Here is a 12,525-nt window from a genome sequence, read left to right as displayed (position 1 = left end):
CGCCAGATCGTCACAGTGGTCGCTTTTCTCTCTGAAACGGTTACATTTATCGTCTGCAAGCCCTTGTCGCGTGATGCGGTATGCAGAGTCACTACAAGCGGCATAGTAGAACACTGAAGAAGCATCTAAGTTTATGCAATCGCCCAGTAAGAAGAGCTACATTTCAAGTTTTAGTTATCGATTAATGAATTATTGGGCGGTTTGGTGCCTTGGACCAGACCGAGGACCTTAAGATTTTGCATGAACCGAGGACTGGCAGCCAGGTAACACGAGAAATTGTGTAAAGTGTTAATATGTAGTAAAAACCTAAGAAAATCTCCCGTTTCCGTCATTTACTATCGAATCGACATAACGCCAGATCGTCACAGTGGTCGCTTTTCTCTCTGAAACGGTTACATTTATCGTCTGCAAGCCCTTGTCGCGTGATACGGTATGCAGACACAGTACAAGCAGCACACTAGAACACAGAATAAGAATCTACGTTGATGCAATCGGCCAGTAAGAAGAGCTACATTTCAAGTTTTAGTTATCGATTAATGAATTATTGGGCGGTTTGGTGCCTTGGACCAGACCGAGGACCTTAAGATTTTGCATGAACAGAGGACTGGCAGCCAGGTAACACGAGAAATTGTGTAAAGTGTTAATATGTAGTAAAAACCTAAGAAAATCTCCCGTTTCCGTCATTTACTATCGAATCGACATAACGCCAGATCGTCACAGAGGTCGCTTTTCTCTCTGAAACGGTTACATTTATCGTCTGCAAGCCCTTGTCGCATGATGCGGTATGCAGACACAGTACAAGCAGCACACTAGAACACAGAATAAGAATCTACGTTGATGCAATCGGCCAGGAAGAAGAGCTACATTTCAAGTTTTAGTTATCGATTAATGAATTATTGGGCGGTTTGGTGCCTTGGACCAGACCGAGGACCTTAAGATTTTGCATGAACCGAGGACTGGCAGCCAGGTAACACGAGAAATTGTGTAAAGTGTTAATATGTAGTAAAAACCTAAGAAAATCTCCCGTTTCCGTCATTTACTATCGAATCGACATAACGCCAGATCGTCACAGTGGTCGCTTTTCTCTCTGAAACGGTTACATTTATCGTCTGCAAGCCCTTGTCGCGTGATGCGGTATGCAGACACAGTACAAGCAGCACACTAGAACACAGAATAAGAATCTACGTTGATGCAATCGGCCAGGAAGAAGAGCTACATTTCAAGTTTTAGTTATCGATTAATGAATTATTGGGCGGTTTGGTGCCTTGGACCACACCGAGAACCTTAAGATTTTGCATGAACCGAGGACTGGCAGCCAGGTAACACGAGAAATTGTGTAAAGTGTTAACATGTAGTAAAACCCTTAGAAAATCTCCCGTTTCCGTCATTTACTATCGAATCGACATAACGCCAGATCGTCACAGTGGTCGCTTTTCTCTCTGAAACGGTTACATTTATCGTCTGCAAGCCCTTGTCGCGTGATACGGTATGCAGACACAGTACAAGCAGCACACTAGAACACAGAATAAGAATCTACGTTGATGCAATCGGCCAGTAAGAAGAGCTACTTTTCAAGTTTTAGTTATCGATTAATGAATTATTGGGCGGTTTGGTGCCTTGGACCAGACCGAGGTCCTTAAGATTTTGCATGAACCGAGGACTGGCAGCCAGGTAACACGAGAAATTGTGTAAAGTGTTAATATGGAGTAAAAACCTAAGAAAATTCTCCGTTTCCGTCATTTACTATCGAATCGACATAACGCCAGATCGTCACAGTGGTCGCTTTTTTCTCTGAAACGGTTACATTTATCGTCTGCAAGCCCTTGTCGCGTGATGCGGTATGCAGACACAGTACAAGCAGCACACTAGAACACAGAATAAGAATCTACGTTGATGCAATCGGCCAGTAAGAAGAGCTACATTTCAAGTTTTAGTTATCTATTAATGAATTATTGGGCGGTATGGTGCCTTGGACCAGACCGAGGACCTTAAGATTTTGCATGAACCGAGGACTGACAGCCAGGTAACACGAGAAATTGTGTAAAGTGTTAATATGTAGTAAAAACCTAAGAAAATCTCCCGTTTCCGTCATTTACTATCGAATCGACGTAACGCCAGATCGTCACAGTGGTCGTTTTTCTCTCTGAAACGGTTACATTTATCGTCTGCAAGCCCTTGTCGCGTGATGCGGTATGCAGACACAGTACAAGCAGCACACTAGAACACAGAATAAGAATCTACGTTGATGCAATCGGCCAGGAAGAAGAGCTACATTTCAAGTTTTAGTTATCGATTAATGAATTATTGGGCGGTTTGGTGCCTTGGACCAGACCGAGGACCTTAAGATTTTGCATGAACCGAGGACTGGCAGCCAGGTAACACGAGAAATTGTGTAAAGTGTTAATATGTATTAAAAACCTAAGAAAATCTCCCGTTTCCGTCATTGACTATCGAATCGACATAACGCCAGATCGTCACAGTGGTCGGTTTTCTCTCTGAAACGGTTACATTTATCGTCTGCAAGCCCTTGTCGCGTGATGCGGTATGCAGACACAGTACAAGCAGCACACTAGAACACAGAATAAGAATCTACGTTGATGCAATCGGCCAGGAAGAAGAGATACATTTCAAGTTTTAGTTATCGATTAATGAATTATTGGGCGGTTTGGTGCCTTGGACCAGACCGAGAACCTTAAGATTTTGCATGAACCGAGGACTGGCAGCCAGGTAACACGAGAAATTGTGTAAAGTGTTAATATGTAGTAAAAACCTAAGAAAATCTCCCGTTTCCGTCATTTACTATCGAATCGACATAACGCCAGATCGTCACAGTGGTCGCTTTTCTCTCTGAAACGGTTACATTTATCATCTGAAAGCCCTTGTCGCGTGATGCGGTATGCAGACACAGTACAAGCAGCACACTAGAACACAGAATAAGAATCTACGTTGATGCAATCGGCCAGTAAGAAGAGCTAAATTTCAAGTTTTAGTTATCGATTAATGAATTATTGGGCGGTTTGGTGCCTTGGACCAGACCGAGGACCTTAAGATTTTGCATGAACCGAGGACTGGCAGCCAGGTAACACGAGAAATTGTGTAAAGTGTTAATATGTAGTAAAAACCTAAGAAAATCTCCCGTTTCCGTCATTTACTATCGAATCGACATAACGCCAGATCGTCACAGTGGTCGCTTTTCTCTCTGAAACGGTTACATTTATCGTCTGCAAGCCCTTGTCGCGTGATGCGGTATGCAGAGTCACTACAAGCGGCATAGTAGAACACTGAAGAAGCATCTAAGTTTATGCAATCGGCCAGTAAGAAGAGCTACATTTCAAGTTTTAGTTATCGATTAATGAATTATTGGGCGGTTTGGTGCCTTGGACCAGACCGAGGACCTTAAGATTTTGCATGAACCGAGGACTGGCAGCCAGGTAACACGAGAAATTGTGTAAAGTGTTAATATGTAGTAAAAACCTAAGAAAATCTCCCGTTTCCGTCATTTACTATCGAATCGACATAACGCCAGATCGTCACAGTGGTCGCTTTTCTCTCTGAAACGGTTACATTTACCGTCTGCAAGCCCTTGTCGCGTGATGCGGTATGCAGACACAGTACAAGAAGCACACTAGAACACAGAATAAGAATCTACGTTGATGCAATCGGCCAGGAAGAAGAGCTACATTTCAAGTTTTAGTTATCGATTAATGAATTATTGGGCGGTTTGGTGCCTTGGACCAGACCGAGGACCTTAAGATTTTGCATGAACCGAGGACTGGCAGCCAGGTAACACGAGAAATTGTGTAAAGTGTTAATATGTAGTAAAAACCTAAGAAAATCTCCCGTTTCCGTCATTTACTATCGAATCGACATAACGCCAGATCGTCACATTGGTCGCTTTTCTCTCTGAAACGGTTACATTTATCATCTGCAAGCCCTTGTCGCGTGATGCGGCATGCAGACACAGTACAAGCAGCACACTAGAACACAGAATAAGAATCTACGTTGATGCAATCGGCCAGTAAGAAGAGCTACATTTCAAGTTTTAGTTATCGATTAATGAATTATTGGGCGGTTTGGTGCCTTGGACCAGACCGAGGACCTTAAGATTTTGCATGAACCGAGGACTGGCAGCCAGGTAACACGAGAAATTGTGTAAAATGTTAATATGTAGTAAAAACCTAAGAAAATCTCCCGTTTCCGTCATTTACTATCGAATCGACATAACGCCAGATCGTCACAGTGGTCGCTTTTCTCTCTGAAACGGTTACATTTATCGTCTGCAAGCCCTTGTCGCGTGATGCGGTATGCAGACACAGTACAAGCAGCACACTAGAACACAGAATAAGAATCTACGTTGATGCAATCGGCCAGGAAGAAGAGATACATTTCAAGTTTTAGTTATCGATTAATGAATTATTGGGCGGTTTGGTGCCTTGGACCAGACCGAGAACCTTAAGATTTTGCATGAACCGAGGACTGGCAGCCAGGTAACACGAGAAATTGTGTAAAGTGTTAATATGTAGTAAAAACCTAAGAAAATCTCCCGTTTCCGTCATTTACTATCGAATCGACATAACGCCAGATCGTCACAGTGGTCGCTTTTCTCTCTGAAACGGTTACATTTATCGTCTGCAAGCCCTTGTCGCGTGATGCGGTATGCAGAGTCACTACAAGCGGCATAGTAGAACACTGAAGAAGCATCTAAGTTTATGCAATCGCCCAGTAAGAAGAGCTACATTTCAAGTTTTAGTTATCGATTAATGAATTATTGGGCGGTTTGGTGCCTTGGACCAGACCGAGGACCTTAAGATTTTGCATGAACCGAGGACTGGCAGCCAGGTAACACGAGAAATTGTGTAAAGTGTTAATATGTAGTAAAAACCTAAGAAAATCTCCCGTTTCCGTCATTTACTATCGAATCGACATAACGCCAGATCGTCACAGTGGTCGCTTTTCTCTCTGAAACGGTTACATTTATCGTCCGCAGCGCCCTTGTCGCGTGATGCGGTATGCAGAGTCACTACAAGTGGCATAGTAGAACACTGAAGAAGCATCTAAGTTTATGCAATCGCCCAGTAAGAAGAGCTACATTTCAAGTTTTAGTTATCGATTAATGAATTATTGGGCGGTTTGGTGCCTTGGACCAGACCGAGGACCTTAAGATTTTGCATGAACCGAGGACTGGCAGCCAGGTAACACGAGAAATTGTGTAAAGTGTTAATATGTAGTAAAAACCTAAGAAAATCTCCCGTTTCCGTCATTTACTATCGAATCGACATAACGCCAGATCGTCACAGTGGTCGCTTTTCTCTCTGAAACGGTTACATTTACCATCTGCAAGCCCTTTTCGCGTGATGCGGTATGCAGACACAGTACAAGCAGCACACTAGAACACAGAATAAGAATCTACGTTGATGCAATCGGCCAGGAAGAAGAGCTACATTTCAAGTTTTAGTTATCGATTAATGAATTATTGGGCGGTTTGGTGCCTTGGACCAGACCGAGGACCTTAAGATTTTGCATGAACCGAGGACTGGCAGCCAGGTAACACGAGAAATTGTGTAAAGTGTTAATATGTAGTAAAAACCTAAGAAAATCTCCCGTTTCCGTCATTTACTATCGAATCGACATAACGCCAGAACGTCACATTGGTCGCTTTTCTCTCTGAAACGGTTACATTTATCGTCTGCAAGCCCTTGTCGCGTGATGCGGTATGCAGACACAGTACAAGCAGCACACTAGAACACAGAATAAGAATCTACGTTGATGCAATCGGCCAGTAAGAAGAGCTACATTTCAAGTTTTACTTATCGATTAATGAATTATTGGGCGGTTTGGTGCCTTGGACCAGACCGAGGACCTTAAGATTTTGCATGAACCGAGGACTGGCAGCCAGGTAACACGAGAAATTGTGTAAAATGTTAATATGTAGTAAAAACCTAAGAAAATCTCCCGTTTCCGTCATTTACTATCGAATCGACATAACGCCAGATCGTCACAGTGGTCGCTTTTCTCTCTGAAACGGTTACATTTATCGTCTGCAAGCCCTTGTCGCGTGATGCGGTATGCAGACACAGTACAAGCAGCACACTAGAACACAGAATAAGAATCTACGTTGATGCAATCGGCCAGGAAGAAGAGATACATTTCAAGTTTTAGTTATCGATTAATGAATTATTGGGCGGTTTGGTGCCTTGGACCAGACCGAGAACCTTAAGATTTTGCATGAACCGAGGACTGGCAGCCAGGTAACACGAGAAATTGTGTAAAGTGTTAATATGTAGTAAAAACCTAAGAAAATCTCCCGTTTCCGTCATTTACTATCGAATCGACATAACGCCAGATCGTCACATTGGTCGCTTTTCTCTCTGAAACGGTTACATTTATCGTCTGCAAGCCCTTGTCGCGTGATGCGGTATGCAGAGACACTACAAGCGGCATAGTAGAACACTGAAGAAGCATCTAAGTTCATGCAATCGCCCAGTAAGAAGAGCTAAATTTCAAGTTTTAGTTATCGATTAATGAATTATTGGGCGGTTTGGTGCCTTGGACCAGACCGAGGACCTTAAGATTTTGCATGAACCGAGGACTGGCAGCCAGGTAACACGATAAATTGTGTAAAGTGTTAATATGTAGTAAAAACCTAAGAAAATCTCCCGTTTCCGTCATTTACTATCGAATCGACATAACGCCAGATCGTCACATTGGTCGCTTTTCTCTCTGAAACGGTTACATTTATCGTCTGCAAGCCCTTGTCGCGTGATGCGGTATGCAGACACAGTACAAGCAGCACACTAGACAACAGAATAAGAATCTACGTTGATGCAATCGGCCAGTAAGAAGAGCTACATTTCAAGTTTTAGTTATCGATTAATGAAATATTGGGCGGTTTGGTGCCTTTGACCAGACCGAGGACCTTAAGATTTTGCATGAACCGAGGACTGGCAGCCAGGTAACACGAGAAATTGTGTAAAGTGTTAATATGTAGTAAAAACCTAAGAAAATCTCCCGTTTCCGTCATTTACTATCGAATCGACATAACGCCAGATCGTCACAGTGGTCGCTTTTCTCTCTGAAACGGTTACATTTATCGTCTGCAAGCCCTTGTCGCGTGATGCGGTATGCAGACACAGTACAAGCAGCACACTAGAACACAGAATAAGAATCTACGTTGATGCAATCGGCCAGGAAGAAGAGATACATTTCAAGTTTTAGTTATCGATTAATGAATTATTGGGCGGTTTGGTGCCTTGGACCAGACCGAGGACCTTAAGATTTTGCATGAACCGAGGACTGGCAGCCAGGTAACACGAGAAATTGTGTAAAGTGTTAATATGTAGTAAAAACCTAAGAAAATCTCCCGTTTCCGTCATTTACTATCGAATCGACATAACGCCAGATCGTCACATTGGTCGCTTTTCTCTCTGAAACGGTTACATTTATCGTCTGCAAGCCCTTGTCGCGTGATGCGGTATGCAGACACAGTACAAGCAGCACACTAGAACACAGAATAAGAATCTACGTTGATGCAATCGGCCAGTAAGAAGAGCTACATTTCAAGTTTTAGTTATCGATTAATGAATTATTGGGCGGTTTGGTGCCTTGGACCAGACCGAGGACCTTAAGATTTTGCATGAACCGAGGACTGGCAGCCAGGTAACACGAGAAATTGTGTAAAATGTTAATATGTAGTAAAAACCTAAGAAAATCTCCCGTTTCTGTCATTTACTATCGAATCGACATAACGCCAGATCGTCACAGTGGTCGCTTTTCTCTCTGAAACGGTTACATTTATCGTCTGCAAGCCCATGTCGCGTGATGCGGTATGCAGACACAGTACAAGCAGCACACTAGAACACAGAATAAGAATCTACGTTGATGCAATCGGCCAGGAAGAAGAGATACATTTCAAGTTTTAGTTATCGATTAATGAATTATTGGGTGGTTTGGTGCCTCGGACCAGACCGAGGACCTTAAGATTTTGCATGAACCGAGGACTGGCAGCCAGGTAACACGAGAAATTGTGTAAAGTGTTAATATGTAGTAAAAACCTAAGAAAATCTCCCGTTTCCGTCATTTACTATCGAATCGACATAACGCCAGATCGTCACAGTGGCGCTTTTCTCTCTGAAACGGTTACATTTACCGTCTGCAAGCCCTTGTCGCGTGATGCGGTATGCAGACACAATACAAGCAGCACACTAGAACACCGAATAAGAATCTACGTTGATGCAATCGGCCAGGAAGAAGAGCTACATTTCAAGTTTTAGTTATCGATTAATGAAATATTGGGCGGTTTGGAGCCTTGGACCAGACCGAGGACCTTAAGATTTTGCATGAACCGAGGACTGGCAGCCAGGTAACACGAGAAATTGTGTAAAATGTTAATATGTAGTAAAAACCTAAGAAAATCTCCCGTTTCCGTCATTTACTATCGAATCGACATAACGCCAGATCGTCACAGTGGTCGCTTTTCTCTCTGAAACGGTTACATTTATCGTCTGCAAGCCCTTGTCGCGTGATGCGGTATGCAGACACAGTACAAGCAGCACACTGTTGTTGTTGTTGTTGTGGTCTTGAGTCCTGAGACTGGTTTGATGCAGCTCTCCATGCTACTCTATCCTGTGCAAGCTTCTTCATCTCCCAGCAGCACACTAGAACACAGAATAAGAATCTACGTTGATGCAACCGGCCAGGAAGAAGAGATACATTTCAAGTTTTAGTTATCGATTAATGAATTATTGGGCGGTTTGGTGCCTTGGACCAGACCGAGGACCTTAAGATTTTGCATGAACCGAGGACTGGCAGCCTGGTAACACGAGAAATTGTGTAAAGTGTTAATATGTAGTAAAAACCTAAGAAAATCTCCCGTTTCCGTCATTTACTATCGAATCGACATAACGCCAGATCGTCACATTGGTCGCTTTTCTCTCTGAAACGGTTACATTTATCGTCTGCAAGCCCTTGTCGCGTGACGCGGTTTGCAGACACAGTACAAGCAGCACACTAGAACACAGAATAAGAATCTACGTTGATGCAATCGGCCAGTAAGAAGAGCTACATTTCAAGTTTTAGTTATCGATTAATGAATTATTGGGCGGTTTGGTGCCTTGGACCAGACCGAGGACCTTAAGATTTTGCATGAACCGAGGACTGGCAGCCAGGTAACACGAGAAATTGTGTAAAATGTTAATATGTAGTAAAAACCTAAGAAAATCTCCCGTTTCCGTCATTTACTATCGAATCGACATAACGCCAGATCGTCACAGTGGTCGCTTTTCTCTCTGAAACGGTTACATATATCGTCTGCAAGCCCATGTCGCGTGATGCGGTATGCAGACACAGTACAAGCAGCACACTAGAACACAGAATAAGAATCTACGTTGATGCAATCGGCCAGGAAGAAGAGATACATTTCAAGTTTTAGTTATCGATTAATGAATTATTGGGCGGTTTGGTGCCTTGGACCAGACCGAGGACCTTAAGATTTTGCATGAACCGAGGACTGGCAGCCAGGTAACACGAGAAATTGTGTAAAGTGTTAATATGTAGTAAAAACCTAAGAAAATCTCCCGTTTCCGTCATTTACTATCGAATCGACATAACGCCAGATCGTCACAGTGGTCGCTTTTCTCTCTGAAACGGTTACATTTATCATCTGCAAGCCCTTGTCGCGTGATGCGGTATGCAGACACAGTACAAGCAGCACACTAGAACACAGAATAAGAATCTACGTTGATGCAATCGGCCAGTAAGAAGAGCTACATTTCAAGTTTTAGTTATCGATTAATGAATTATTGGGCGGTTTGGTGCCTTGGACCAGACCGAGGACCTTAAGATTTTGCATGAACCGAGGACTGGCAGCCAGGTAACACGAGAAATTGTGTAAAGTGTTAATATGTAGTAAAAACCTAAGAAAATCTCCCGTTTCCGTCATTTACTATCGAATCGACATAACGCCAGATCGTCACAGTGGTCGCTTTTCTCTCTGAAACGGTTACATTTATCGTCTGCAAGCCCTTGTCGCGTGATGCGGTATGCAGACACAGTACAAGCAGCACACTAGAACACAGAATAAGAATCTACGTTGATGCAATCAGCCAGTAAGAAGAGCTACATTTCAAGTTTTAGTTATCGATTAATGAATTATTGGGCGGTTTGGTGCCTTGGACCAGACCGAGGACCTTAAGATTTTGCATGAACCGAGGACTGGCAGCCAGGTAACACGAGAAATTGTGTAAAGTATTTATATGGAGTAAAAACCTAAGAAAATCTCCCGTTTCCGTCATTTACTATCGAATCGACATAACGCCAGATCGTCACAGTGGTCGCTTTTCTCTCTGAAACGGTTACATTTATCGTCTGCAAGCCCTTGTCGCGTGATGCGGTATGCAGAGTCACTACAAGCGGCATAGTAGAACACTGAGGAAGCATCTAAGTTTATGCAATCTGCCAGTAAGAAGAGTTACATTTCAAGTTTTAGTTATCGATTACTGAATTATTGGGCGGTTTGGTGCCTTGGACCAGACCGAGGACCTTAAGATTTTGCATGAACTGAGGACTGGCAGCCAGGTGACACGAGAAATTGTGTAAAGAGTTAATATGTAGTAAAAACCTAAGAAAATCTCCCGTTTCCGTCATTTACTATCGAATCGACATAACGCCAGATCGTCACAGTGGTCGTTTTTCTCTCTGAAACGGTTACATTTATCTTCTGCAAGCCCTTGTCGCGTGATTCGGTATGCAGAGTCACTACAAGCAGCATAGTAGAACACTGAAGAAGCATCTAAGTTTATGCAATCGCCCAGTAAGGAGAGCTACATTTCAAATTTTAGTTATCGATTAATGAATTATTGGGCGGTTTGGTGCCTTGGAGCAGACCGAGGACCTTAAGATTTTGCATGAACCGAGGACTGGCAGCCAGGTAACACGAGAAATTGTGTAAAGTGTTAATATGTAGTAAAAACCTAAGAAAATCTCCCGTTTCCGTCATTTACTATCGAATCGACATAACGCCAGATCGTCACAGTGGTCGCTTTTCTCTCTGAAACGGTTACATTTATCGTCTGCAAGCCCTTGTCGCGTGATGCGGTATGCAGACACAGTACAAGCAGCACACTAGAACACAGATTAAGAATCTACGTTGATGCAATCGGCCAGGAAGAAGAACTACATTTCAAGTTTTAGTTATCGATTAATGAATTATTGGGCGGTTTGGTGCCTTGGACCAGACCGAGGACCTTAAGATTTTGCATGAACCGAGGACTGGCAGCCAGGTAACACGAGAAATTGTGTAAAGTGTTAATATGTAGTAAAAACCTAAGAAAATCTCCCGTTTCCGTCATTTACTATCGAATCGACATAACGCCAGATCGTCACAGTGGTCGTTTTTCTCTCTGAAACGGTTACATTTATCGTCTGCAAGCCCTTGTCGCGTGATGCGGTATGCAGAGTCACTACAAGCGGCATAGTAGAACACTGAAGAAGCATCTAAGTTTATGCAATCGCCCAGTAAGAAGAGCTACATTTCAAGTTTTAGTTATCGATTAATGAATTATTGGGCGGTTTGGTGCCTTGGACCAGACCGAGGACCTTAAGATTTTGCATGAACCGAGGACTGGCAGCCAGGTAACACGAGAAATTGTGTAAAGTGTTAATATGGAGTAAAAACCTAAGAAAATCCTCCGTTTCCGTCATTTACTATCGAATCGACATAACGCCAGATCGTCACAGTGGTCGCTTTTCTCTCTGAAACGGTTACATTTATCGTCTGCAAGCCCTTGTCGCGTGATGCGGTATGCAGACACAGTACAAGCAGCACACTAGAACACAGAATAAGATTCTACGTTGATGCAATCGGCCAGTAAGAAGAGCTACATTTCAAGTTTTAGTTATCGATTAATGAATTATTGGGCGGTATGGTGCCTTGGACCAGACCGAGGACCTTAAGATTTTGCATGAACCGAGGACTGGCAGCCAGGTAAAACGAGAAATTGTGTAAAGTGTTAATATGTAGTAAAAACCAAAGAAAATCTCCCGTTTCCGTCATTTACTATTGAATCGACATAACGCCAGATCGTCACAGTGGTCGCTTTTCTCTCTGAAACGGTTACATTTATCGTCTGCAAGCCCTTGTCGCGTGATGCGGTATTCAGAGTCACTACAAGCGGCATAGTAGAACACTGAAGAAGCATCTAAGTTTATGCAATCGGCCAGTAAGAAGAGCTAAATTTCAAGTTTTAGTTATCGATTAATGAATTATTGGGCGGTTTGGTGCCTTGGACCAGACCGAGGACCTTAAGATTTAGCATGAACCGAGGACTGGCAGCCAGGTAACACGAGAAATTGTGTAAAGTGTTAATATGTAGTAAAAACCTAAGAAAATCTCCCGTTTCCGTCATTTACTATCGAATCGACATAACGCCAGATCGTCACAGTGGTCGCTTTTCTCTCTGAAACGGTTACATTTATCGTCTGCAAGCCCTTGTCGCGTGATGCGGTATGCAGAGTCACTACAAGCGGCAT

The sequence above is a fragment of the Schistocerca cancellata genome, unplaced genomic scaffold (assembly GCF_023864275.1).
Source record: "Schistocerca cancellata isolate TAMUIC-IGC-003103 unplaced genomic scaffold, iqSchCanc2.1 HiC_scaffold_1151, whole genome shotgun sequence".
NCBI classification, from domain to species: domain Eukaryota; kingdom Metazoa; phylum Arthropoda; class Insecta; order Orthoptera; family Acrididae; genus Schistocerca; species Schistocerca cancellata.
The sequence above is the reverse complement of the archived record's forward strand: the minus strand, read 5'-3'. Positions refer to the sequence as shown.